The sequence below is a fragment of the Odocoileus virginianus genome, chromosome 17, assembly GCF_023699985.2.
Source record: "Odocoileus virginianus isolate 20LAN1187 ecotype Illinois chromosome 17, Ovbor_1.2, whole genome shotgun sequence".
In the NCBI taxonomy this organism is placed as follows: domain Eukaryota; kingdom Metazoa; phylum Chordata; class Mammalia; order Artiodactyla; family Cervidae; genus Odocoileus; species Odocoileus virginianus.
This window is the reverse complement of record NC_069690.1, coordinates 8246485-8270062: the sequence shown is the minus strand read 5'-3', so window position 1 is coordinate 8270062 and position 23578 is coordinate 8246485. Positions and strand designations below refer to the sequence as shown.

At 41.2% G+C, this 23578-nt stretch overlaps 1 pseudogene; it reads right to left on the bottom strand.

Annotated features, from left to right (window-relative positions):
* Nucleotides 1-11183: 11183 nt before the first annotated feature.
* On the bottom strand, nucleotides 11184-12118 carry LOC110142784 (olfactory receptor 4D2-like; annotated as a pseudogene).
* Between the last annotated feature and the right edge of the window lie 11460 nt (nucleotides 12119-23578).

Genomic DNA, 23578 nt, shown 5'->3' with positions numbered 1-23578 from the left:
ATAGGTCTTTTGTTTCTTTGAGTAGATTTATTCCTAAGTATTTTATTATTTTCATTGTAATGGTGAATGGAATTTTTTCCTTAATTTCTCTTTCTGTTTTCTCATTGTTAATGTATAGGAATGGAAGGGATTTCTGTGTGTTAATTTTATATCCTGCAACTTTACTATATTCATTGATTAGCTCTCGTAATTTTCTGATGGAGTCTTTAGTGTTTTCTATGTAGAGGATCATGTCATCTGCAAACAGTGAGAGTTTTACTTTTTCTTTTCCAATCTGGATTCCTTTTATTTCTTTATCTCCTCTGATTGCTGTGGCCAAAACTTCCAAAACTATATTGAATAGTATTGGTGAGAGTGGGCATCCTTGTCTTGTTCCTGACTTTAGGGGAAATGCTTTCAATTTTTCACCATTGAGGATAAAGTTTGCTGAGGGTTTCTCATATATAGCTTTTATTATGTTGAGGTATGTTCCTTCTATTCCTGCTTTCTGGAGCATTTTTCTAATAAATGGATGTTGAATTTTGTCAAAAGCTTTCTCTGCATCTATTGAGATAATACGGTTTTTATTATTCAATTTGTTAATGTGGTGTATTACATTGATCACTTTGCAGATATTAAAGAATCTGCACTCCTGGGATAAAGCCCACTTGGTCATGATGTATGATCTTTTTAATATGTTGTTAGATTCTGTTTGCTAGAATTTTGTTATGGATTCTTGCATCTATGTTCATCAATGATATTGGCCTATAGTTTTCTTTTTTTGTGGCATCTTTGTCAGGTTGTGGTATTAAGGTGATGGTGTCCTCATAGAATGAGTTTGGAAATCTACCTTCCTCTGCAATTTTCTGGAAGATTCTGAGTGGTATAGGTGTTAGTTCTCTAAATTTTTGGTAGAAATCAGCTGTGAATCCGTCTGGTCCTGGGCTTTTGTTTGTTGGAAGATTTCTGATTAGTTTCAATTTCCATGCTTGTGATGGGCCTGTTGAGATTTCCTATTTCTTCCTGGTTCAATTTTGGAAAATTTTACTTTTCTAAGAATTTTTCCATTTCTTTCAAGTTGTCCATTTTATTTGCATATAGTTGCTGATAATAGTCTCTTACGATCATTTGTATTTCTGTGTTTTTTTTGTGTGTGTGATCTCTCAATTTTCATTTCTAATTTTGTTGATTTGATTTTTCTCCCTTTGTTTTTTGATGGGTCTGGCTAATGGTTTGTCAATTTTATTTACCTTATCAAAGAACCAGCTTTTGGTTATGTTGATTTTTGCTATGGTCTCTTTTGCTTCTTTTACATTTATTTATGCCCTATTTTTAAGATTTCTTTCCTTCTACTCACCCTAGGGTTCATAATTCCTTCCTTTTCAAGTTGCTTTAGGTGTAGAGTTAGGTTACTTATTTGACTTTTTTCTTGCTTCTTGAGGTAAGCCTGTAATGCTATGAACCTTCCCCTTAGCACTGCTTTTACAGTGTCCCATAGGTTTTGGGTTATTGTGTTTTCATTTTCATTCATTTCTATGCATATTTTGATTTCTTCTGTGATTTGTTGGTTATTCAGCAGCGTGTTGTTCAGCCTCCATATGTTGGAATTTTTAATAGTTTTTCTCCTGTAATTGACATCTAATCTTACTGCATTGTGGTCAGAAAAGATGCTTGGAATGATTTCAATTTTTTTAATTTACCAAGGCTAGATTTATGGCCCAGGATGTGATTTATCCTGCAGAAGATTCCATGTGTACTTGAGAAAAAGGTGAAATCCATTGTTTTGGGGTGAAATGTCCTACAGATATCAACCGGGTCTAACTGGTCTACTGTATCATTTAAAGTTTGTGTTTCCTTGTTAATTTTCTGTTTAGTTCATCTATCCTTAGGTGTGAGTGGGGTATTAAAGTCTCCCACTATTATTGTGTTATTGTTAATTTCCCCTTTCATATTTGTTAGCATTTGCCTTACATATTGAGGTGCTCCTACGTTGGGTGCATATATATTTATAATTGTTATATCTTCTTCTTGGATTGATCCTTTGATCATTATGTAGTGTCCTTCTTTGTCTCTTTTCACAGCCTTTGTGTTAAAGTCTATTTTATCTGATATGAGTATTGCAACTCCTGCTTTCTTTTGGTCTCTATTTGCATGGAATATCTTTTTCCAACCCTTCACTTTCAGTCTGTATGTGTCCCTTGTTTTGAGGTGGGTCTCTTGTAGACGACATATATAGGGGTCTTGTTTTTATATCCATTCAGCCAGTCTTTGTCTTTTGGTTGGGGCATTCAATTCGTTTACATTTAAGGTAATTATTGGTAAGTATGATCCTGTTGCCATTTACTTTGTTGTTTTGGTTTCGAGTTTATACACTCTTTCTGTGTTTCCTGTCTAAAGATGATTTTTAGCATTTGTTGGAGAGCTGGTTTGGTGGTGCTGTGTTCTCTCAACTTTTGTTTGTCTGTAAAGCTTTTGATTTCTCCTTCACATTTGAATGAGATCATTGCTGGGTACAGTAATCTGGGTTGTAGGTTTTTCTCTTTCATCACTTTAGGGATGTCCTGACATTCCCTTCTGGCCTGAAGAGTTTCTATTGAAAGATCAGCTGTTATCCTTATGAGAATCCCCTTGTGCATTATTTGTTATTTTTCCCTTGCTGCTTTTAACATTTGTTCTTTGTGTTTGATCTTTGTTAATTTGATTTATATGTGTATTGGGTTGTTGTGCCTTGGGTTTATCCTGCTTGGGACTCTCTGGGTTTCTTGGACTTGGGTGACTATTTCCTTCCCCACTTTAGGGAAGTTTTCAACTATTAGCTTCTTAAGTGTTTTCTCATCATTTCTTTCTTTTTGTCTTCTTCTTCTGGGACTCCTATGATTCGAATGTTGGGACGTTTCACATTGTCCCAGAAGTCTCTGAGTCTGTCCTCATTTCTTTTAATTCTTTTTTCTTTTTCTCTCTCTGCTTCATTTGTTTCTATCATTCTATCTTCTACCTCACTTATCCTATCTTCTACCTCCATTATTCTACTGTTGGTTATCTCCAGAGTGTTCTTGATCTCAGTTGCTGCATTATTCATTATATATTGACTCTCTTTTATTTCTTCTGGGTCCTTGTTAAACATTTCTTGCATCTTCTCAATCCTTGTCTCCAGTCTATTTATCTGTAACTCCATTTTGTTTTAAAGATTTTGGATCATTTTCACTATCATTATTCTGAATTCTTTTTCAAGTAGATTCCCTATCTCTTCCTCTTTTGTTTGGTTTGGGGGTATTTATCCTGTTCTTTTACCTGCTGAGTATTTCGCTGCTTTTTTGTTTGTTTAGATTGCTATGTTTTGTGTGGCCTTTCTGTATTCTGGCAGTTTGTGGCTCCTCTTTATTGTGGAGGTTCCTTGCTATAGGTGGGGTTGGACAGATGTCTTGTCAAGGTTTCCTGGTTAGGGAAGCTTGTGTTGGTGTTCTGGTGGGTGGAGCTGGATTTCTTCTCTCTGGAGTGCAATGAAGTGTCCAGTAGTGAGTTTTGAGATGTCAATGGGTGAGGTGGCCTCAGGCTTGAGAGGTCCCCCCAAGAGGGCCTGGAGGGGGCGGTGACAGGCCTCCCTGGCTGCTCCCATTCCCATCCCCACCGCATAACTCTAGGGTGACCACTGAACGTGGGATGAAAGCCAGTGGAGCAAAGTAGGCAGGGGAGGTGTCCCAGAGCCTGAGAGTGTTAGCTGCACAGTTGCCACCAGAAAGATCCTGAGGCATCCATTTCTGCCTCCTGGCATCTTAATACTTCAGGAAAGAATGAATGCCTGAAAGCTGTAGGAATTTAGACACCCCACTGAATGTAACAGTCTCTGCCTGGGGCACTTATAATTTAGAAGGCTCAAAAATGCAAACAAGACTTGAAAGACTGTACAGGTTTTATCCCTGCCTGTCCCGCCCCGCCCCAGTCACAGCCTCCTCAGCTTCTGGTGTGGTTATGAGCTTGAGGGTCAGTGGTCCCAGTGTCTTGGCAGCACTGGAGGTGGCAGGTGTCAGCATCCAATGTCAAGGGCAGATGATCCGCTAGCCAGAGCCCTTTGTGCTGAGTGAGGGCTGCTCTCTCTCTCCCCTCTTCCCCTCCTACACCTCCAATTCAGTCTTCTGAGATGGTCATGGGGAGAAATGAGACCCTTCTCTGCTCTTCCTCGTCCCTGGAGGGCACAAGTCTCATGAATGCAACCTGACTTGACATCAGAGTGGGCTGTCCTGGGTCTGCCACTTGTACTGGGCTCTGGGCTAGGGCAGCTCTTTGCTTCCTTTGTGTCCATCTGGGCAGTGATGATGGAATCAGGCCTCACATCCAGCGTGGGCACAGGCTTATCCCAGAAGAGATGGGGCCAGGCCCTCCCCCGACACTTCTCCCAATTACTGAAGGCTAATTGGGCTGAGGGATACCGTCTTCCAGGACTAATGAGGGGTTTACAGTACTATTTATTTGTTTATGTTTTTAACCAAAATATATGGAGAGTCTTCCCAATCCAGGGCCTGTGCTGGTGGTAGGGTTATAGTAGTGAACAAAAACAGCCATCTAACAAAGGAGAAGCGTGAAACAAACATGCCCTTGCAGGTCTGAGGAAGGTAAAAGCTCTAGGTAAATCCACATAAACACAAGAGGGTCCTCCTCCCCTCCAGTGTTAGGTGATTTGCCCAAGACGACAGAGGATGAGGTGGTTGGATGGCATCACTGACTCGATGGACATGAGTTTGAGCAAGCTCTGGGAGTTGGTTATGGACAGGGAGGCCTGGCGTGCTACAGTCCATGGTGTCGCAGAGTCGGCCACGACTGGGCGAGTGAAATCAACAGCTGAGTAGTGTAGGAACTTGAATCCAAGTCAAGTTTTTAATCCACTCCACCAGCTTTGACCCTGTCACCATCCTCTGCCCAGAAACCAATATGGCCTATTTAAAATATAAATTTTATAGTGCCACCACTCCCTTCTACACCCAAACCCTCCTGATACTTTCACTGCAGTTGTTGTAGCCATGCTTTTCGGGAAACAAACTCACTCAGAAGGACAATGCAGATAGTGGAGTGCAGTTTATTACACCGGCGGGCCCAAGGCAAAGTCTCCTCTTAGCCAAGGACCCTGACCAGCATTTGTGAAAATCTTTTATACCCCATGTGTACATGTCCAAACCCACCACCCCAAATTCCTTGAGACTTACATAAATTAAGGAAGGGTAAATACAATCCCAATAACCCCATCACTCATGTGCTATGTGCTCAGACAGTTAAACAATTAGCCAATAATCAATAAGCACAAGGTTACACTCCAACAGGTACAGAAAAATTTATGGCCTGTCTGGAGGAAGGGGTGATTAGTGTATGTGTTCTCTTAGGCGATGAGTAACCTGGATACAATCTTCAAGATTCCCCTGTCCAGAGGGGGTCTTATCCTTCTGTTGTCATTTCCACAGACACTAAACACAGAGTTCAGAGTCCATTGGAGAGGTGGCTGAGCATGATCAGCATGAACAGACCTGAGATGGAATTCCTTCTTCATAGTTAGAATAAAACTCAAACTCTTTCATGATCTGGTTCTTATCCAATCGGTGGTATTTGAAAGGTGCACCCACAAGTTCTTTGACATTCCTCATTCAAAAAATGGAATCTAATTCCCCTCCCTTGATTGTTCACTTCTGTCTAATAGAATGTGGTGGAAGTGATGCTATGTGATTTCCGAGGTTAGATGTAAAAAGAATTCAGCTCCCACCTGGCTCGCTCTCTCTTAGGACACTTGATCCTTTGGAAGCTACCATGCTGTGCCCCCGGCCACATGAAGAGACTCATCAGTAGCCTCACCTATGCATCCAGCCAACACCAACCTCAACAGTTAGACAATGTGAGTGAATGAAACTGCAAGCCATTCCGTCTCTGGCCTTTGAGTCTTCCATTTGAGGTTCAAGACTTCCAGAAACAGAGATGAGCTGTCTCCACCATGCCCTGTCAGAATTCCTGGCCCACAGACGTTATGAGAGATAAAACATGATTACTTTGCTTTTAGCTGCGGTGGTAGATAACTAACACAACACCTCAGACTTTGCTTCCTCCCAAGAGCCTCTTTGTTCATCACACTCCAGTTACCCTGACCTCTTTCTTTCTCCTGTGGACACCAAGTTCATTCTTACCTCAGGACCTTTGCTCTTGCTGTTTCTTCTTTCTGGAGTACTTGCCAATCACACGGACCTTTGTCTGACTGTCTCCTTCTCATTGTCCAGGTCTTTGCTCAAATATTCCTTCCCCAGAGAGTGCTTCCCTGACCACATTTTATAATGCTGCCCATCCTACCAGTCACATTACTCCCAAGCATTTCCTTCAAATCCTTTATTCTACGAAATTATCTTATTTACTTATATGCCCATTTGTTGCTTGATTGTCCTTCACACTTTTCCTTTCTCTTTCCAGCCCCTCCTGTCTGGTGTTGATGGGGGAGGATGAGACAGGGAAACAATATGACCTTTGCTCATGAGAGTTCCCAGTGCAAAGTAGCAGGTCTCCTGATCATTGTTGCTGCTCTGTCACTTTGGTCTCAGCAAGGCAGCTGTGAGCCATGATGGTGAGATCTTAATTCCCAGCCAAGGGATTGGACCTGGGCAACCTGGATTAAAATCAGGAACACTAGCCACCACAGCAGCAAGGGCTAGAGACTAGATGCTTTTATCCCTGGACCTTTGCCCCCAGTCAAATATGCATTTATCATGAAGGCAGAAATTGTCAATGGAGGTACAAGTTTATTATTAGAGACATAGCACAAGAACAAGTGGGAGAACACACAGAGAAATGGTTTATTTAGTTAATATAGAAGCAAGGCAGAGGTGCACACCTAGAGAGAAAGGGTGTGGGCATCACCTCTAGGGAGGAGGAGCACAGTAAAGAGGCGATTCAGTCATTTATATAAGTCAGTTCTTCCAGGGGTTTGTATTCCTGGTTCCAAATTGATAAAGGAGTACATCAAGGCTGTGTATTGTAACCTTGCTTATTTAGCTTCTATGCAGAGCACATCATGTGAAATACTGGGATGGATGAAGCACAGGCTGGAATTAAGATGGCCGGGAGAAATATCAATAATCTCAGATATGCAGATGACACCATCCTTATGGCAGATAGGGAAGAGAAACTAAAGAGCCTCTTAATGAGTGAAAGAAGGGTGAAAGAAGAGAGTGAAAAACTGACTAAAAACTCAACATTCAGAAAACTAAGATCATGGCATCTGGTCCCATCACTTCAGGGCAAATAGATGGGGAAATAATGAAAACAGTGAGAGACTTTATTTTCTTGGGCTCCAAAATCACTGCAGATGGTGACTACAGCCATGAAAGCCCAGGTTGGGTGCATGAGACAAGTGCTCGGGCCTGGTGCACTGGGAAGACCCAGAGGGATCGGGTGGGGAGGGAGGTGGGAGGGGGGACCGGGATGGGGAATACATGTAAATCCATGGCTAATTCATTTCAATGTATGACAAAAACTACTGTAGTGATGTAAAGTAATTAGCCTCCAACTAATAAAAATAAATGGAAAAAAAAAGACTCTTGTTCCATGGAAGAAAAGCAAATATAAATCTAAACAGCATATTAAAAAACAGAGACATTATTTTGCTGAAAAATGTCAGTCTAGTCAAAACTATGGTTTTTCCAGTAGTCACATATGGATGTGAGAGCTGGATCATAAGGAAAGCTGAGTGCTGAAGAATTGATGGTTTGAGATGTAGTGTTGGAGAAGACTCTTGAGAGCCCTTTGGACTGCAAGGAGATCCAACTAGTCAATCCTAAAGGAAATCAGTCCTGAATGTTCATTTGAAGGTCTGATGCTGAAGCTGAAGCTCCAAACCTTTGGTCACCTGATGCAAAGAAATGACTCATTTGAAAAGACCATGATGCTAGGAAAGATTGAAGGCAGGAAAAGGGGAAGACAGAGGATGAGGTGGTTGGATGGTATCACCCACTCGATGGGCATGAGTTTGAGCAAGGTTCAGGAGTTGTTGATGGACAGGGATGACTGGCGTGCTGCAGTCCGTGGGGTCACAAAGAGTTGGACTGAGCAACTGAACTGAACTGAACTCAGGCCAATTATCTAGCTTCTTTTCCCACACCTGATCCACTCTGGGACCCTCTCCTGGGGTGTGCATGAGCACCTCAGCTGAGGCAGATCTCAAAGTGAAGGCTTCTGGGAGAAGCAAGACTCATCATGGTCTGGTGTTATCCCCTGACTTTTAACCCACAACGAGTCTTTCTGTGCATGTGTAGTGTCTCCCTTGTCCCAGAAGAGGGAGGAAGCAGATCCCTTAATCATTCACTCAAACAAGGTTTTCCCATCTGTGCCCTTGTCACGACTTGACCATTGCCATGATTATTACCTTAAGGTGTATACAAGAGACAAGCACTGCCTATTATACCCTGTTTATGTTGTTACTTCCATTTTGGAGGGCAAACAGAAGGCTGATTGTAAATGCCTTAACTGGAGCCCACCTATCTCTTGTCTCAGAAAATGCTAACAGTTTTAAGTATCCAGCTTGAAGCTCACTTCTTTGTAACCCCATGAAATGTTAATAGAAGGCCAGTTGTAAATGTCTAACCTGGAGCCCATCTATTTCCTACATCAAGTTCATGCTGCTGGTCAAACCAAAGGCCCATGGGCCCATGTTCATATTCTTGGGAGAGCTGTACAGGGGATCTTGGGGCACATTCTCTGTCATGGGAGACAGGCTCCAACTCAACCTTTTCCCTCACCCAAGCCTTCACCTGCTTTATTGACACCCTTGAAGAGCCCGACAGAATATGTAATCATCTCTTTCACCACTTAACACTTCCCTTCAAAATACCTATGATCTTCCCTCTCTAACTCTAATTTACCCCCAGATTCTCAGGACCCCTTCTGTCTGTTGCACACATACACACACATGCATGCACATTTGTACCCACAAACACACAGGGTTTATGAGGACTAGGGTGGTAGGATCAACCCATCTGACAGGAAGGAGTATTTTAGTGCTGACATTATTTAGAGTTGCCTGAACACGGTAATTATAACAAGCACCTTTAGTCAGTTTTATTGTTGTTTTTAAGTTCAACAAGAAAACAGAAAACACTTATGTCTTGCACGGGCACCCTCTGCCCTGTACTTGGTATGTCCCAGTGCCAATGCAGTTAGAAGACATGGCCACGGGTGGAGATCCAGGCAGGCAGGCATGGCATCATTGTCCCTGGGTGTCCAGTGTCTCCTCCTGCCCTTAGCTCTCTCAGAAACTGCTGATGGCTCCTCCTGGGTCAGCCCCTGCCACTGCCACAGCCACAGCCACCTGTCCTCTTAGAATGCCCTGCTTCCTCAGGCTCCTGTCCTTCCTTTAATTGGTTCAGCCAAAACAAACTCAGGAACTTTCCCCAAAGACCTAGTGGGCAAAGAGAACAAAGTAGAACAGAAGGAGTAATTGTAGGCAGTAAATACTTATCTGATGAATGAATAAAAACATGAATGTCTAGACATAACTAATGACAGGTTTCTTGGATGGTGCCATGTAAGAGGTGTGTTGCTTGTTCCTTTCATGAGAGACATGCTTTGGGGGAGTTGGCACCCACAAGCACCTTCTCAGGGGACAACCCTCACCCACAATCCCTGCTCAAGGGGTGGACTTATGTCACATGACCCTCACATTCCTCAGCCACTTGGGATACCTGGTCCAATCTCAACAAAAGACTTTGGGATTTGAATCCAGAGAGACTGAGCTAGCTGAGTGTGAAAGCAGAAAGAGAAGTTCAGCTTTTTCAGGAGAGGCTCCTATTTGAGCCATATACAGGTTACTGCATAGGCAGGGAATGATGAATGGAGGGAGGGGGGAGGAGGACCAGCTGTGTCAGTCTTGACAGTTGTTTATTCCCATAATAACCGACTTCACCTTATTTTAGTGACAGCTTTATGTCATTAAAATAAACAGCTTCTTTTTATTTAAATTTGTTGTGTTCATAGCCCCTTGCAACTCTAACCATAAACTCTTTCTTCTCTTCAACTCTAATAACCTGACCCCAAAGCCCCAGTTTGATAGTGGAGGAAAGACATGACAGGTGTGTGGTATGAAAGTCGAAGCAAAAAGAAAGCAAGGCACACCAGTGAATTGGGGGGAATGGCTCAGATGGATGTAAGGATGACTAAACTGGCAGAAATCATGTAGGGAGGGAGAGAGGGAAAGAGCAATGGGAAGAGGAGTGTATAGAGAGATAGATAATCAACAAACCTTCATAGAGCACTCTCTATGGATAAAGTAATGCATTAAGTCCCAAATGGATACTGGAATATTTACAAATACAAATTAATGAATGAGGAAGTGAGTGGATCTTCCCATTCCTGTTGCAAGAAGTGTTGAGTCTGAAGATTGGGGTGGATGTGGTAATAGCTGTTAGTAGTCAGAGTCTTGCAGACATAGCCCTCAGTTAATATCACTCTCTAATCTCAATATCACCCTTAGGCATTTTGCATGGCCCCTCTGGAGTTCAGCCCTCACCCTCTCCACACCTCCCTCACTGCACTGAGGAATATCTGCCCTACTTCCAGAACACTACTCAACTGATAAAGTATAGTTTTCAGAATAATAACCATACAAACAATCCTTACATAGGTTCTATGATTTACAAAATATATCTTATACATTTTTATTTGAATCTTTAACAAAAGTGAGATTAATGAGACAGATATTGTTTTATGCTAGCTTGGTGAGGAAGAATTCATGACTCCAACAGAGACCAGGTGGATCATTCCAGGGTATTAGTGTGTTAAGTAGTGGGTCAAAAGCTCCCAGTTTATGGCTAAGTCTTCAAGTTCTGCGCTATATCATTCTGAACAAAGAACAAAAGGGTTATTGGGCAAAGAGATCAAAATGCAGAAAACAGGACTGCTCTTCTGGGTAAATGCTGTCATCCTAAGAGGAAACTGCCCAAAAGAGACAAAGGAGGATGTGGCTTTCCAAGAGAACATATCTGATTGTCATCGGAATGTTCAAATCAACCTTCACACAAAAATAATAAGGATATTTTCCTTTTTCCTAAAAATCTGAGTTGCTTAATTTCAAAATTATAAAGTTCTATGATGAACTTGCCAAGATTTCCAAAGCTATGAAGAAGCATACAGCAACTCTCTCTCTACCTTATCAATGGAAAAGAAAGTCAAAGTGACCCACCCTTCTATCACTCCTTTCTATAAGGCAGCCGGCACCTCCCTAATCTCTTCACTGCTGCCTGCATCTCCTGGTTCCTCAAGGTATAGATCATGGGGTTGAGCATGGGGGTCATGACAGTTTGGCTAACGGACACAGCCTTGTCCATGGAGAAGGAGGTGAAGGGCCGGGCATAGAGGTAAATGCTTGGGACAAAGACCATAGACACTACGACGATGTGGGTGGTGCAGGTGGAAGCTGCCTTCCTCCTCGCCTTCCCAGAGTGGGACCTCAGCATCACCAGGATGGCCGAGTAGGAGACCAGGAGGAGGAGGAACCAGATGAGGACCAGCACCCCACTGTTGGAAATGATAAGGAACTCCAGGAGGGAGGTGTCAGTGCAGGCAAGTCTCAGCACTTGTGGAACATCACAGTAGAAGTTATCTAGGATGTTGGAGCCACAGAAAGGCAGTGGGAGCATCAGAGCCAGTTGGGAAATCGAATGGATGAAGCCTCCCATCCAGCTAGCCACCACTAGCCCAGCACAAACCTGAGTGTTCATGATGGTGACATAGTGGAGAGGCCGGGAGATGGCAACAAGGCGGTCATAGGCCATCACTGAGAGGAAGAAGACCATGGCACCTCCCAGAAAGTGGAAGAAGAAGATCTGGGCCATGCAGCCCTGGTAGGATATGGTCTTCTTCTTAGAGAGGAAGTCTGCCAGCATCTTCGGGGCAGTGACTGAGGAGAAACAGAGCTCTAAACAGCCAAGTTTCGGAGCAGAAAATACATGGGTGTTTGGAGCCGGGAATCAAAGGTCACTGTGACCATGATGAGGAGGTTTCCCATGAGAGTGGTGGTGTAGACAAGCAGGAACATCAGAAACAAGAAGAGCTGGAGCTCCTGAGTCTGGGAGAGCCCCAGGAAGACAAACTCTGACACCCACGTGAGGTTCCCTGATGCCATGGTGTTTTCTCCGTACACCTAAAGGAAACACACCAGAGACAGAGAGAGAGATGCATGAAATTGTTATCTGTCCTTTTAGTGCTTTTATTGTCCAGGTCTAGACAATGGGTGTTTATGTGCAGATTGTAATACCAGGTGGTGATTAAATGGCCTTGTCTCTGGAGAGTTCACTAGTTGGTGCTGGAATACACATTCTTGAGATGTCGTAGAGCCATCCAGTGACACATGTAACTTGCCTTTCAAAGATTCAGTATCATATGCTGGTGGGAAGATACTTGGAGTGCAAAGGACCTGCAGTCAAATTTCACAGCCTGTATTTCCTTTAGATTTGGCCTTGAGCTGGTTGCTTGATCTTTCTGAATCTCAGTTTCCAATTCTATAGGAAAAACATTTTCTTAGTAGAAATAGTCTATGGCAGGGGTCCCCAACCTTCAGGATATGAACTGGTTTCTCCTGTCAGATCAGCAGCAGCATCGATTAGAAATAGAGAGTACATTGGGTGTGATATACCTGAGTTATCCAGAAACCATCTCCCTCTTCACAGTCTGTGGAATACAGACTGTCTTCCACAATGCAGATTCCTGATGCCAAGGAGATTGGGGACTGCTGGTCTATGAGATTAAGTAAAGTAACACATGAGGTTCCTAGAACAGTGTCTGGAATAATAGATGGTAATCACTCTCCTCTGTGTATTCTCCTACTCTAAAGATCCTCCCTTGTTCCAGCTTCTATAATGATATTTATACCAATCATTTTTCATGCCATAACTAACACATCATAATGTTAATGAATTTCTCATGTGTCCCCTTTTTCCTCTGCAATTCATAATGCGCTACAGAGATAGGTCTTGAGTCACAATTTATTTGTGCCCTTCCTTGGGGCTTGCTCATAGTTAGTACTTAATAAATACCTGATGTTAACTGCTGAGTGGGTGAAAAGCTACTATGTGTGCAGATCCATGCAGAATAGCCTCCGGTCACACCTGGACACCTGGGACATTCCATTTCTTTTCATCCTCCACAGCAGGTGGCCCCTTACTTGGTGAAGCTCCCCAAGTCACAGATGGAGACAAGAGGCATAGGGGTAACAACATTAGTGAAGAAAGAGATGAATATATTAGACTTAGAGCTCTTCTGAAAGAGCAGCAATTTTAAAAGATAATATTGAATCCAAGGGTAGAAGAGGAAGAAAACGTTGGAAAGAAATGGAAATACATAAAAAACTAACGGGAGAAAGGAAATTGCAAGAAAGGAAAATGGCGGACTAGAAGAGAAATGGAGAGGTGATGTGGCGGGGGGTGAATGGGACTGAAGGTGAAAAAGGACTCAGAGGGTGAGAGACAGAGGTGCCAGGTGAGGGTGAGCACCCTCCCCACCTCCTGCTTTCACTTAGCTTCCACCCTGACCTCCCACATTCCATTATCCATTAGAGATCACTGCCTTCTTATTTTTCACTTTCATCTTCTTTCACTCCAGTCCACCTTCTACATAGCTGTCCATGAGACCTTTCTAAACACTGATGTGATCCCTTTAACCTCTCATATCTATTCTTGTAGTGATTCCACCAGAGCCTTTTAGGAGCCATATGCAATACTTTGTGGATCAAGTCAGGGTGGAAACAAATACACATGTGCATGCAACTTTAGCATGTCACACACGGCCGTAAAACGCAACCTCCTGTGTTTCAAGTATCTGTGCCTCTGTGGAACCACTAGCTCTTTAATGGATTATAGTCTTAAACATGCCACATATATTTTATTTCCAGGTTTATTTCCTGAGATTCTGTTCATACCTTCACAACCTTGGAAAAGCCCCACTTAAACATCACCCTGTCTGTCATTGCTGTCACCATTTCTCGCATGCAGAACAAATTCCCATTTCTCAGGGTTCTTATAATGTTTTGAATTTCCTCTGTTATTCAGACCTTGTAATAAATCTTATAATATTATAATATTTTGAATTTACCTCTGTTACCTCCTCTCCAGGGGTTGGTGATGGACAGGGAGGCCTGGAGTGCTGCAGGTCCATGGGGTCGCAGAAACGACTGAGTGACTGAACTGAACTGACCTCTGTTATAGGTTTACCATCATTCTTTTTTTTTTTTCAGCTTCCTGCCTCAATTCACTACATTGTAATTTGGAACAGCAGCTCTGATACAGCACATGCTCTGCATATATTGCCAAGTTAATGTAGTAAGTGGGCAACTGATTATGTGGAGATTTTTTAACTGAATTTTCTTATCTTCTGTTCCCTGTCTCACAAGGTCAGATCTATACATGCTTGTTAAAGTTAATGGGTTTTACATGCAACCAGAAGCAACTATTTTGAAAGCATATTCATCCCAGTTACTTCCCAAGTCTCTCCTCCACTTTAAGCTTGGTACCATCAAGTGTATCACTTGTTTTTTTCTGTCCAGCCTCTAGCAGGTGTTTAAAGAACCTAATTACCACTGACCTGTTGGCAGATGTGGAAACCCTCATGCTCTCACCTTCCTACAGCCCAAATGCAAAAGGGACTTGAGGTCTTACATCTTTCTGGAAGGTCCTCTCTGTGCATCTTCACAGCTTCCTGATCTCTGCCCATCCCTCACACACATGACTCATGGGCATGACCCTGGGGAAGAGTGTGCATCCTCAGGGAGAAATTGTTGGACTGGGCACAGGAAGCAGAGATGGAATGAGTCCTGTGGGGGATGAGGGAACAATAGGAGTTGTTAAAAACTTTCTAAGTCTTTGATAATTACTATTTGACTATAGCCTCCAAGGCGACCTAGATTCAATGCAATCCCTATCAAAATGCCAGTGGTATTTTTCAAAGACCTAGAACAAATAATTAAAAAATTTGTAGAGAGTGAAAAAGACCACTGATAGCCAATACAATCTTGAGAATGAGAATTATGCATCCTGACTTCAGAGTATACTACAAAGTATAGAAATGGTACTGGCACAAAAAACAGACCCATAGATCAATGGAACAGGATGGATAGCCAGAAACAAACCAATGCATTTAAGGTCAATTAATTTCCAACAAAGGAGGCAAGTATATAAAATGGAGAAAGACAGACTCTTCAATAATTGGTCCTGGGAAAACTGAACAGCTACATGAAAAGGAATGAAATTAGAATATTCTGTCACACAATACACAAAAATAAACTCAAAATGGATAAAAGATCTAAATGTAAACCATATACTATAACATAGGCAGATGCTGTTTAACATAAATGCCACAATATTGTTTTGAATGCATCTCCAAAAATAAAGGAAATAAAAGCAAAAATAAACAAATAGAACCTAAAATGTTGGCTTAAAACTCAACATTCAGAAAACTAAGGTCATGGCATCCAGTCCCACCACTTCATGGCAAACAGATGGGGAAACAATGGAAACAGTGACAGACTTTAATTTCTTTCTTTTTTTTTTCCATTTATTTTTATTTGTTGGAGGCTAATTACTTTACAATATTGTAGTGGTTTTTGCCATACATTGACATGAATCAACCATGTATTTACAAGTGTTTGTTTTCTTGGGCTCCAAAATCACAGTCATTAAATTAAAAAAACACTTGCTCCTTGGAAGGAAAGCTATGACCAACCTAGACAGCATATTAAAAAGCAGAGACATTACTTTGCCAACAAAAGTCCATCTAGCCAAAGCTGTGGTTTTTTCCAGTAGTCATGTATGGATGTGAGAATTGGACTATAAAGACAGCTAAGCACTGAAGAATTGATGCTTTTGAACTGTGGTGTTGGAGAAGACTCCTGAGAGTCCCTTGGGCTGCAAGGGGATCCAACCAGTCCATCCTAAAAGAAATCAGTCTTGAATGTTCATTGGAAGGATGGATGCTGAAGCTGAAACTCCAGTCCTTTGGCCATTTGATGAGAGGAAGTGACTCATTGGAAAAGACCCTGATGCTGGGAAAGACTGAGGGGGAGGGGGGAGGAGAAGGGCACGACAGATCATGACATGGTTGGATGGCATCACTGACTCAATGGACCTGAGTTTGAGTAATCTCCAGGAGTTGGTGATGGACAGATAAGCTTGGGGTGTTGCAGTCCAGGGGGTCACAAAGAGTTGGACATGACTGAGCAACTGAACTGAACTGAACTGACCTAATTAAACTTAACAGCTTTTGCACAACAAAGGAAATCATTGATGAAATGAAAAGACAACCTACTGATCAGGAGAAAATATTTGCAAATAATAGGACCTATTATGGGTTAATATCAAACATATGTAAACAGCTCATACAATCTCAATAAAACAAACAACCCAATGAAAAAATTTGCAGAACTTAATAGTTGTTTTTCCAAAGAGGAAATGTAGATGGCTAACAAGAACATGAAAAGATGCTCAATGTTGTTAATCATTATGGAAATATAAACCAAAATCACCATGAGATATCACCTCACAGCTGTCAGAATGGATATCACCCAAAAGAGCACAAATAACAAATGTTGGCCAGGATTTGGAGAAAGGGGGAACCCTTGTGCACTATTGGTAGGACTATAAATTGGTACAACCACATGGAAAATAGTATGGAGGTTACTCAAAAAACTAATAGAACTACCATGTGTGTGTGTTAGTCACACAGTCTTGTCCAAGTCTTTGTGACCCCTTGGACTGTAGCACACCGGGTTACTCTGTCCATGGGATTCTCTAGGCAAGAGTACTGGAGTGGGTTGCCATTCCCTTCTCCAAGGGATCTTCCTGACCCAGGAATCGAATCTGGGTCTCCTGCATTGCAGGCAGGTTTTTTACCAGCTGAGCTACCAGGGGAGCCCCTAGAACTATGATATGACCAAGAAATTCTACTCCTAGGTTTGTTGTTCAGTCCCTCAGTCATGTCCAACTCTGCAGCTCCATGGACTGCAGTACACCAGGCTCCTCTGTCCTCCACTATCTCCCAGAGTTTGCTCAAATTCATGTCCTTTGGGCAATTGATGCTCTCTAATCATCTCATCCTATGTTGCCCCCTTGTTTTCCTGCCTTCAGTCTTTCCCAGCATCAGGGTCTTTTACAATAAATCAGCTCTTCACATCAGGTGGTCAAAGTATCAGAGTTTCAGCTTCAGCAACAGTCCTTCCAATGAATATTCAAGGTTGATTTCCTTCAGGATTAACTGGTTTGATCTCCTGGTAGTCCAAAGGACTCTCAAGAGTCTTCTCTGTAGCCTAATCCTCCTCTGTCCACGGGATTTTCCAGTCAATAATACTGGAGTGGGTTGCCATTTTCTACTCCAGGGGATCATCCCAATATTCATTGAAAGGACTGAAACTGATGCTGAAGCTACAATACTTTGACCACCTGATTCAAAGAGGTGACTTATTGGAAAAGACCCTGATGCTTGAAAAGTTTGAAGGCAGGAGAAGGGGACGACAGAGGATGAGATGGTTGAATGGTATCACCAATTCAATGGACATGAGTTTGAGCAAACTCCGGGAAATAATGGAGGACAGGGAAGCCTGGCGTGCTTCAGTTCATACTGTCATAAAGAACTGGACATGACTGAGAGACTGAGCAACAAGGATTGGGAGACCAAGATCAGAAAGAATAGAGTCTCTCCAAAAGAAACAATATTTCTGGAATTTTTAGGAAGGACCCATTTCATTTCATAGAACAGTGATTCACACACTTGACCAAGTATTAGAATCACCTGGTTGTTGTTGTTTATTTGCTAAGTCAAGTCTGACCCCATGTCCAAATACACACACACACACACACACACACACACACACACACACACACACACACAGAGTTCTATGATGACCTACAAGACCTTCTAGAACTAACACCCAGAAAAGATGTCCTTATCATCATAGGGGGCTGGAAGGCAAAAGTAGGAAGTCAAGAAATACCAGGAATAACAGGCAAGTTTGGCCCTGGAGTACGGAATGAAACAGGGCAAAGCCTAACAGTTTTGCCAAGAGAATGCACTGGTCATAGCAAACACCCTCTTCCAACAACACAAGAGAATGTGTGTTGGACATCACCAGATGGTCAATACCGAAATCAGATTGATTATATTCTTTGCAGCCAAAGATGGAGGAGCTCTATACAGTCAGCAAAAAGAAACACAGAAGTTGACTGTGGCTCATATCATAAAATCCTTATTGCCAAATTCAGACTTAAGTTGAAGAAAGTGGGGAAAAGCACTAGACCATTCAGGTATGACCTAAATCAAGTCCCTTATGATTACACAGTGAAAGTGACAAATAGATTCAAGGGATTAGATATGATAGACAGAGTGCCTAAAGAACTACGAATGGAAGTTCATGACATTGTACAGGAGGCAGTGATCAAGACTATTTCCAAGAAAATGAAAGGCAAAATGATTGTCTGAGGAGGGAGGCCTTACAAATAGCCGTGAAAAGAACAGATGCTAAAGGCAAAAGAGAAAGATATACCCATATGAATGCAGAGTTCTAAAGAATAGCAAGAAGAGATAAGAAAGCCTTCCTCAGTGGTCAATGAAAAGAAATAGAGGAAGACAATAGAATGGGAAAGACTAGAGATCCCCTCAAGGAAATTAGCGATCCCAAGGGAACATTTTATGCAAAGATGGGCACAATAAAGGACAGAAATGGTAGGGACCTAACAGAAGCAGAAGATATTAAGAAGAGGTGGCAAGAATACACAGAAGAACTGTACAAAAAAGATCTTCATGACCCAGATAATCACGATGGTGTGATCACTCACCTAGAGCTAGACATTCTGGAATGTGAAGTCAAGAGGGCCTTAGGCAACGGGACCACACCTATCAATAATTACCTTAAATGTAAATGGGTTGAATCCCCCAACCAAAAGACAAAGGCTGGCTGAATGGATACAAAAGCAAGACCCCTATATATGCTGTCTACAAGAGACCCACCTCAAAGCAAGGGACACATACAGACTAAAAGTGAAGGGCTGGAAAAAAAATATTCCACGCAAACAGAGACCAAAAGAAAGCAGGAGTCACAATACTCATATCAGATAAAATAGACTTTCAAATAAAGGCTGTGAAAAGAGACAAAGATGGACACTACATAATGATCAAAGGATCAATCCAAGAAGAAGATATAATAATTATAAATATATATGCACCCAACATAGGAGCACCGCAATATGTAAGGCAAACGCTAACGAGTATGAAAGAGGAAATTAATAGTAACACAATAATAGTAGGAGACTTTAATATCCCGCTCACAACTATGGATAGATCAACTAAACAGAAAATTAACAAGGAAACACAAACTTTAACGGACACAATGGACCAGCTAGACCTAATTGACATCTATAGGACGTTTCACCCCAAAACAATCAACTTCATCTTTTTCTCAAGTGCACACGGAACCTTCTCCAGAATAGATCACATCCTGGGCCATAAATCTAGTCTTGGTAAATTCAAAAAGATTGAAATCATTCCAGTCATCTTTTCTGACCACAGTGCAGTAAGATTAGATCTCAATTACAGGAAAAAAATTATTAAAAATTCAAACATATGGAGGCTAAACAACACGCTTCTGAATAACCAACAAATCATAGAAGAAATCAAAAAAGAAATCAAAATATGCATAGAAATGAATGAAAATGAAAACACAACAACCCAAAACCTATGGGACACTGTAAAAGCAGTGCTAAGGGGAAGATTCATAGCATTACAGGCCTACCTCAAGAAACAAGAAAAAAGTCAAATAAATAACCTAACTCTACACCTAAAGCAACTAGAGGAGGAAGAAATGAAGAACCCCAGGGTTAGTAGAAGGAAAGAAATCTTAAAAATTAAGGCAGAAATAAATGCAAAAGAAACTAAAGAGATCATAGCAAAAATTAACAAAGCTAAAAGCTGTTTTTTTGAAAAAATAAACAAAATTGACAAACCATTAGCAAGACCCATTAAGAAACAAAGGGAGAAGAACCAAATTAACAAAATTAGAAATGAAAATGGAGAGATCATGATAGACAACACTGAAATACAAAGGATCATAAGAGACTACTACCAGCAGCTCTATGCCAATAAAATGGACAACTTGGAAGAAATGGACAAGTTCTTAGAGAAGTATAACTTTCCAAAATTGAACCAGGAAGAAATAGAAGATCTTAACAAAACGATCACAAGCAAGGACATCGAAACTGTAATCAGAAATCTTCCAGCAAACAAAAGCCCAGGACCAGATGGCTTCACAGCTGAATTCTACCAAAAATTTAGAGAAGAGCTAACACCTATCTTACTCAAACTCTTCCAGAAAATTGCAGAAGAAGGTAAACTTCCAAACTCATTCTATGAGGCCACCATCACCCTAATTCCAAAACCAGACAAAGATGCCACAAAAAAAGGAAACTACAGGCAAATATCACTGATGAACACAGATGCAAAAATCCTTAACAAAATTCTAGCAAACAGAATCCAACAACATATTAAAAAAATCATACATCATGACCAAGTGGGCTTTCTCCCAGGAGTGCAAGGATTCTTTAATATCTGCAAATCAATCAATGTAATACACCACATTAACAAATTGAAAGATAAAAACCATATGATTATCTCAATAGATGCAGAAAAAGTCTTTGACAAAATTCAACATCCATTTATGATTAAAACTCTCCAGAAAGCAGGAATAGAAGGAACATACCTCAACATAATAAAAGCTATATATGACAAACCCACAGCAAGCATCACCCTCAATGGTGAAAAACTGAAAGCATTTCCCCTGAAATCAGGAACAAGACAAGGGTGCCCACTCTCACCACTACTATTCAACATAGTTTTGGAAGTGTTGGCCACAGCAATCAGGGCAGAAAAAGAAGTAAAAGGAATCCAGATAGGAAAAGAAGAAGTGAAACTCTTTCTGTTTGCAGATGACATGATCCTCTACATAGAAAACCCTAAAGACTCTACCAGAAAATTACTAGAGCTAATCAATGAATACAGTAAAGTTGCAGGATATAAAATTAACATGCAGAAATCTCTTGCATTCCTATACACTAACAATGAGAAAAGAGAAAGAGAAATTAAGGAAACAATACCATTCACCATTGCAACGAAAAGAATAAAATACTTAGGAGTATATCTACCTAAAGAAACAAAAGACCTATACATAGAAAACTATAAAACACTGATGAAAGAAATCAAAGAGGACACAAGCAGATGGAGAAATATACCGTGTTCATGGATTGGAAGAATCAATATTGTCAAAATGGCTATACTACCCAAAGCAATCTATAGATTCAATGCAATCCCTATCAAACTACCAACGGTATTTTTCACAGAACTAGAACAAATAATTTCACAATTTGTATGGAAATACAAAAAACCTCAAATAGCCAAAGTAATCCTGAGAAAGAAGAATGGAACAGGAGGAATCAATCTGTCTGACTTCAGACTCTACTACAAAGCCACAGTCATCAAGACAGTATGGTACTGGCACAAAGACAGAAATATAGATCAATGGAACAGAATAGAAAGCCCAGAGATAAATCCACGAACCTATGGTCACCTTATCTTCGACAAAGGAGGCAAGGATATACAATGGAAAAAAGATAACCTCTTTAACAAGTGGTGCTGGGAAAACTGGTCAACCACCTGTAAAAGAATGAAACTAGAACACTTTCTAATACCATACACAAAAATAAACTGAAAATGGATTAAAGATCTAAATGTAAGACCAGAAACTATAAAACTCCTAGAGGAGAACATAGGCAAAACACTCTCCAACATAAATCACAGCAGGATCCTCTATGACCCACATCCCAGAATATTGGAAATAAAAGCAAAAATAAACAAATGGGACCTAATGAAACTTAAAAGCTTTTGCACAACAAAGGAAACTATAAGCAAAGTGAAAAGACAGCCCTCAGATTGGGAGAAAATAATAGCAAACGAAGCAACAGACAAAGGATTAATCTCAAAAATATACAAGCAACTCCTCCAGCTCAACTCCAGAAAAATAAATGACCCAATCAAAAAATGGGCCAAAGAACTCAACAGACATTTCTCCAAGGAAGACAATAAAGATGGCTAGCAAACACATGAAAAGAAGCTCAACATCACTCATTATCAGAGAAATGCAAATCAAAACCACAATGAGGTACCATTACACGCCAGTCAGGATGGCTGCTATCCAAAAGTCTACAAGCAATAAATGCTGGAGAGGGTGTGGAGAAAAGGGAACCCTCTTACACTGTTGGTGGGAATGCAAATTAGTACAGCCGCTATGGAAAACAGTGTGGAGATTTCTTAAAAAGCTGGAAATAGAACTGCCATATGACCCAGCAATCCCACTTCTGGGCATACACACCAAGGAAACCAGATCTGAGAGAGACACGTGCACCCCAGTGTTCATCGCAGCACTGTTTATAATAGCCAGGACATGGAAGCAACCTAGATGCCCATCAGCAGATGAATGGATAAGGAAGCTGTGGTACATATACACCATGGAATATTACTCAGCCATTAAAAAGAATTCATTTGAATCAGTTCTAATGAGATGGATGAAACTAGAGCCCATTATACAGAGTGAAGTAAGCCAGAAAGATAAAGACTATTACAGTATACTAACACATATATATGGAATTTAGAAAGATGGTAACAATAACCCTATATACAAAACAGAAAAAGAGACACAGATGTATAGAACAGACTTGTGGACTCTGTGGGAGAAGGCGAGGGTGGGATGTTCCAAGAGAACAGCATCGAAACATGTATATTATCTAGGGTGAAACAGATCACCAGCCCAGCTTGGATGCATGAGACAAGTGCTCGGGCCTGGTGCACTGGGAAGACCCAGAGGGATTGGGTGGAGAGGGAGGTGGGAGGAGGGGACCGGGATGGGGAATATATGCAAATCCATGGCTAATTCATTTCAATGTATGACCAAAACCACTGCAATGATTAAAAAAAAAAAGAAAAAAAAATTTTTTTAAAGTTAAAAAAAAAAAAAAAGAGGGCCTTAGGAAGCATCACTATGGACATAACTCTATTTCAAATCCTAAAAGGTGATGCTATGAAAGTGCTGCCCTCAATATGCCAGCAAATTTTAAAAACTCAACAGTGGCCACAGGACTGGAAAAGGTCAGTTTTCTTTCTAATCCCAAAGAAAGGTGAAGCCAAAGAATGCTCAAACTGCCACACAATTGCACTCATTTCACACGCTAGCAAAGCAGTGCTAAAAATTCTCCAAGTAAAGCCTCAACAGTACATGAACTGTCAACTTCCAGATGTTCAAGCTGGATTTAGAAAAGGAACCAGAGATCTAATTGACAACATCCATTGGATCATCCAAAAAGCAAGAGAGTTCAGAATAACATCTACTTCTGCTCTATTGACTACACTAAAGCCTTTGACTTCAGCATGTGGAAAATTCTTCAAGAGATGGGACTACCAGACCACCTGACCTGGCTTCTGAGAAATCTGTATGCAGGTCAAGAAGCAACAGTTAAACCAGACATGGAACACAAGACTGGTTCCAAATCAGGAAAGGAGT